The following is a 5,000-nucleotide window of genomic DNA, read 5'->3' on the forward strand; positions in this document are numbered from 1 at the left end:
AGGGCGGGGCTGCAGCGGGGCATCAGGGGGCTCAAGCAGGGGCTGGAGGGGCTGAGGGAGGCCCGTCATCGAAGGAGGCACAAATAGCACAGGTTGTTCAGCTTCTTCAGGAGGGAAGCTTGGGTCTGATGCTTAGTTGTGCTTAGGTTCAATCTTCTGTACTTTTTTTAAATTCTTTTTTTATTATTATTTTCTGTGTATATTGTATTTTTTCTATATTTGTTGGTGTTCTTCTCTTTCTTGATCTCTTTTTTTCTCTGTTTATTTTTGCCGTCACCAATTTTTGTCTGTGTACAGTATTTTTTTTTTTTTTTCGATTTTTCTTTAATATTCTGCTCTTTTTACTTTTTTTCTTTTTTTCGTTTGTTTAGTTTTTTTATTTCTTTGTGTGTGTATTATGTTTTCTTTTTTATTTCCTTTTTTGTTTCTTTATACGTATTTATTTTTACTTTTTTTTTATCTGTCCTTGTTCTTTATATCTTTATAATTTTTCATGTCATTTTATTTATTTTATTCCTGTATTTTCTTTTCTTTTTTTCACTATAAAGATCTGGTTTCTCTACATTTTATTTAAACATTTTTTTTCCAGTCTTTTCCTTGATTGCTTCCTCAATTTCTCTCTCTCTCTCTCTCTCTCTCTCTCTCTCTCTCTCTCTCTCTCTCTCTCTCTCTCTCTCTCTCTCTCTCTCTCTCTCTCTCTCTCTCTCTCTCCCTTGCCATTTCCTTGATTACCTCCTTTTTTCCCATTTTTGAGCAAACTTTTTTCCTCAATTCCTTCCGTCCTCTCCATTTTCCAAACACCCTCCCTCCTTACCCATTCCTTCCCTCCCTCCTTCCCTCCCTCCCTCCCTCCCTCCCTCCCTCCCTCCCTCCCTCCCTCCCTCCATTCCCCCCTTCCCTCCTCCCTCCAGACAATAACACAATACCCTTCTTTCCTCCCTTCAAGAATTTTGGAGGTAGGAAAAGAGGAAAAGTATATAGAGGAAGAAGAATGTTGCTCCTTTTTGATACTAAGACGATACGTTGTGAGAAAGTGACGATGCTTTGTGACACGCACCAGCACCAACATTACCAGAGACAGTGTGTGGAAGGGGAGAACGATGCATTGTGGGAGAAAGTCATTAATCACGGGTGAGAGAGAAGATTGGAGTGGATTTTTCTATTATAATATATGTTTTTTTTTTCTTGTTTTGTGTGAATGTTTTTTTTTGTTTTTTTTTGAAGGGGCGGATTTGTTGATGTCTTCGATTTTTTTTATATGTCAAAAAAAAAGCAGGTTATTCATTATATCCAACTTTTCTTTTGATTATTCCGAGGTCAGTTTGATTTGCTTATGTATTAGTGTGACCGACCAAGGGTAAAAAAAATATATATATATATATATATATATATATATATATATATATATATATATATATATATATATATATATATATATATATATATATATATATATATATATATATATATTGGTAAAAGAAAATTTGTTGACAATGCCGTCATCAGCCTGGTCTGCCTGTCACAAGGAATCGCTCACTCGTTCGCTCAGAGATGAATAAATGCGGAAATATACATGAAAATATCAGGAAAATGGTTCTGAATCGTGGTAATCATATAGAATCATGCCAAACATCTCCCAACATGTTTCCTCACTTGCCAAAAGATGAGTAAATGTTTAATGTCGCCACCTTGATAAACAAACAGCTAGTCTTTTTTTTTTTTTTTCGTAAGGTAAAGATGAACAGTCTCACTTTATTTTTTCATATTTTAGTTTTTGGTCAAAAAAAAAAAAAAAAAAAACTAAAATCATTATCAGACCACTTGATTCCTGGACATTACCAATCACTTATACAATCATAAATAATAAATAAGATAATAAATCTAGAAACACTCGAAAATATAGTTTGTTTACAAGGCTGACGATCTGTAAGCTTTTAAGAATTACTACATTCGTCCGAAAAATAAATAAAAGTCGATGAAAGAACCTTTCCAATGACAGGGACGAGTGGCCAGTTCCTGTGTATATTTCATGAGTGTTTCCACCAGCAGAGGGCAGAGGGCAGGCTGTTCCATATATTCTTGTACTGCGTGACTTTGACCGCGAGAACACTTATTAGATAGACAACACGGAAGCGAGTGAGGGGTGGCGCACACACACACACACACACACACACACACACACACACACACACCATGGCCGTGCCTCCTCCCCAACCTTCCTTCCTTCTCTTGCACTTCGTTAAGGAACAAAAGAACATCAGAGGACAAGGGAAGCTGCAGGAAGTCATCAGGCCTCCACGTGGCAGTCCCTGTGCAAAACATGCTTACCGATTTCCACTTCCTAATATTCATAATTTTTTAAGTATGTTTTGTGTGACTTTAAGAATAATTAAAAATTTAAAAAAGAGAGAGATAAGAAGAACTGAAGGAAAAATGAAAGGAAAGAAAGAAGGAAGAAAGGAAGGAAGGAAGGAAAGAAGGAAAGAGAATTACGAAATAATGGTTGTGTGTGTGTGTGTGTGTGTGTGTGTGTGTGTGTGTGTGTGTGTGTGTGTGCTTAAGTGTAAGTTTATGTGCGTGTGTGTGTGCCCGCCACTTATTACACGTAAATAATAAGACAACTTACTTCATAATGTACGTATAGAGAAAAAAAAAAAGAAAAAAAAGTACCCGTTATTTTGAAACAAATAGAAATCTTTCACGACCGCCTCCATTTTTAGTGTGTGTGTGTGTGTGTGTGTGTGTGTGTGTGTGTGTGTGTGTGTGTGTGTGTGTGTGTGTGTGTGCGCGCGTCTGTCTGTGTGTGTGTACGTGGCTTGTTTACGTACTCTAGCGGCGGTTTGTTTGCTTCGTTAAGAACACAAAAAGAGGAGGAGGAGGAGGAGAAGGAGGTGGTGGAGGAGGAGGAGGTGGAGGTAGAGGAGGTGGAGCAGGAGGAGGAGGAGGTGGAGCAGGAGGAGGATAAAAGATTCAAGTGACCATAAATGTTTTTCCTCTCGCTGCAAAATGACAAAGAAAAAAGAAAGAAAGAAAAAGAAAGAAGAAGAAAAGAAAGAAATGTGTGGAATATGTGAGTAGCGGGCAGATCGATTCATTTTTGTTTTTGTTGTCGCTGATGTGGCGTTCGGGAATCAGTGAACGAACAAGAAAGAAAGAAGAAGAAGAAAAAAAAAACATTAAGAATTCTAGATGTAATTTTTTCTTTCTTTTTATCTTCTTTAGTAATTCATGTGGCATTCGAGCATCAGCGAAAGAAAAGAAAGGAATGAAGTAAGAAAAAGAAGAAGAAGAAGATGATGAAGGGAAGAAAGAAAGAGTAAAAATTTTAGATTGTTTTTTTAAATTAAAGAAATGCGTTGTGATGGAAAGTTTGACAGTTTTCTTTAATTATTTTCCTTACTGTCTTATTATGCTTTATTTTATGGATTCGCGTTCGTGTGTCCCGCATAGTAATGATAATAATAATAATGATAATAATAATAAAACTTCCTGACTCAGATAATTAGAAAATACATAGAGAAATAGAAAGTAATACGAGGAAATTAAAACACCCACAACATACAACACACACACATCTTTTATGTACATATGCAAACAAGAAATACACAGGAAGAAAAAGTATAATGATAATAATAATGTGTGGGCTTTTCATGACAGATATATAAACATGCAGATATATTACAGTAAGATTTTAAATTACTTTGCATCCGTTTGCCTCGAGAGTGTGTGCGTGTGGTTATATCTAACTAAATTAAACTAACTTAACTTAATTAAACAGACGTGCTGTCTAACTTAACAATAAATGCACTCTTGTCTTTCTACATATTTGCAAAAGAAAAAAATGGACTGGCATTATTTTCTACTCAATGAATAATTTAATTGCCACTTTGCTTGTTTGTATCACCACTTATTGAAATATTATTGCTACCACTGTTACTGTTACTACTATTACTACTGATGATGGTAATAATGATGATGATGGTGATAGACTGGAAGAGGAAATACAACTGCAAAATTTTTACATATTCAAAGGATGGTGACGATGATAATGTTGATAAAAATGAGGATAATGATGATGATGATGATTCTAATGATGGTGATAGACTGGAAGATGAATGAATTAGAAGCACGGAGTTCGCACATACGTAAATGATGTTGATGATAATGATAGCACAGGTATACAATGGTCACTAATTAATAAATAATACGAAAAAATATATATATATAATGAGTGTAGGTTTATTTTTTCACCTGCACACACACACACACACACACACACACACACACACACACACACACACACACACACACACACACAAACGCACGTACACGCAGCAAAGTAAATAAAAGACATGTTTTTTGTTTATTCATCACCGAAAAAAAATTTAAAAAAAAATAAATGAAAAATACAATACAAAAAAATTCGTTTACATTTTTACAACTCTCTCTCTCTCTCTCTCTCTCTCTCTCTCTCTCTCTCTCTCTCTCTCTCTCTCTCTCTCTCTCTCTCTCTCTCTCTCTCTCTCTCTCTCTCCATTTTCTGTTTGAGTCATCTCCGTTTTCTTTCCCTAGTGACGTAGAAGAGAAAACGGGCGCCACTAAATACATGGGTGACTGTAGGAAAAGTAGCAAAAATAATAAAAAAATAATAAAAATAAAATAAAAATAATAATGTACTTGTGTATATATACCAACTCCTACCATTAGGGTTCTGAATAACACTGTCAGACTTTGAAGAGGTGTTACTATAAATGGCAACACTTAAAAACTGCTTTTCTTGTTATCTTCTAAGGAATAACTATTTTTCTTTTAGGATGGGGAAGTACATAAGTTAATGAATGGGTAAATATATTTATATCTTATTGTAACGCTGCGTCTGTGTGGCATCCAGTATCACGTGTCTTATCTACGAGTTTTAATGTGAAGAAGAAGGAAGAAGAGGAAGGAGAAGGAGGAAGAACGAGTAATAATGTTTAATGATAGTGAATGTAATAGTGTTC

The 5,000-nt window shown here is 35.3% G+C and overlaps 1 protein-coding gene across 1 annotated transcript in view; it reads left to right on the forward strand.

Annotated features, from left to right (window-relative positions):
* The window catches only part of LOC135105274 (uncharacterized), a gene marked incomplete at its 5' end in the record, with an annotated part of 32,267 nt that overhangs the window by 27,089 nt on the left and 178 nt on the right, over nucleotides 1-5,000 (forward strand). The window contains one exon of the mRNA XM_064013495.1: nucleotides 1-5,000. This exon is cut by the window's left edge and continues 94 nt beyond it; it is cut by the window's right edge and continues 178 nt beyond it.

This window comes from Scylla paramamosain, chromosome 11, assembly GCF_035594125.1.
Source record: "Scylla paramamosain isolate STU-SP2022 chromosome 11, ASM3559412v1, whole genome shotgun sequence".
NCBI classification, from domain to species: domain Eukaryota; kingdom Metazoa; phylum Arthropoda; class Malacostraca; order Decapoda; family Portunidae; genus Scylla; species Scylla paramamosain.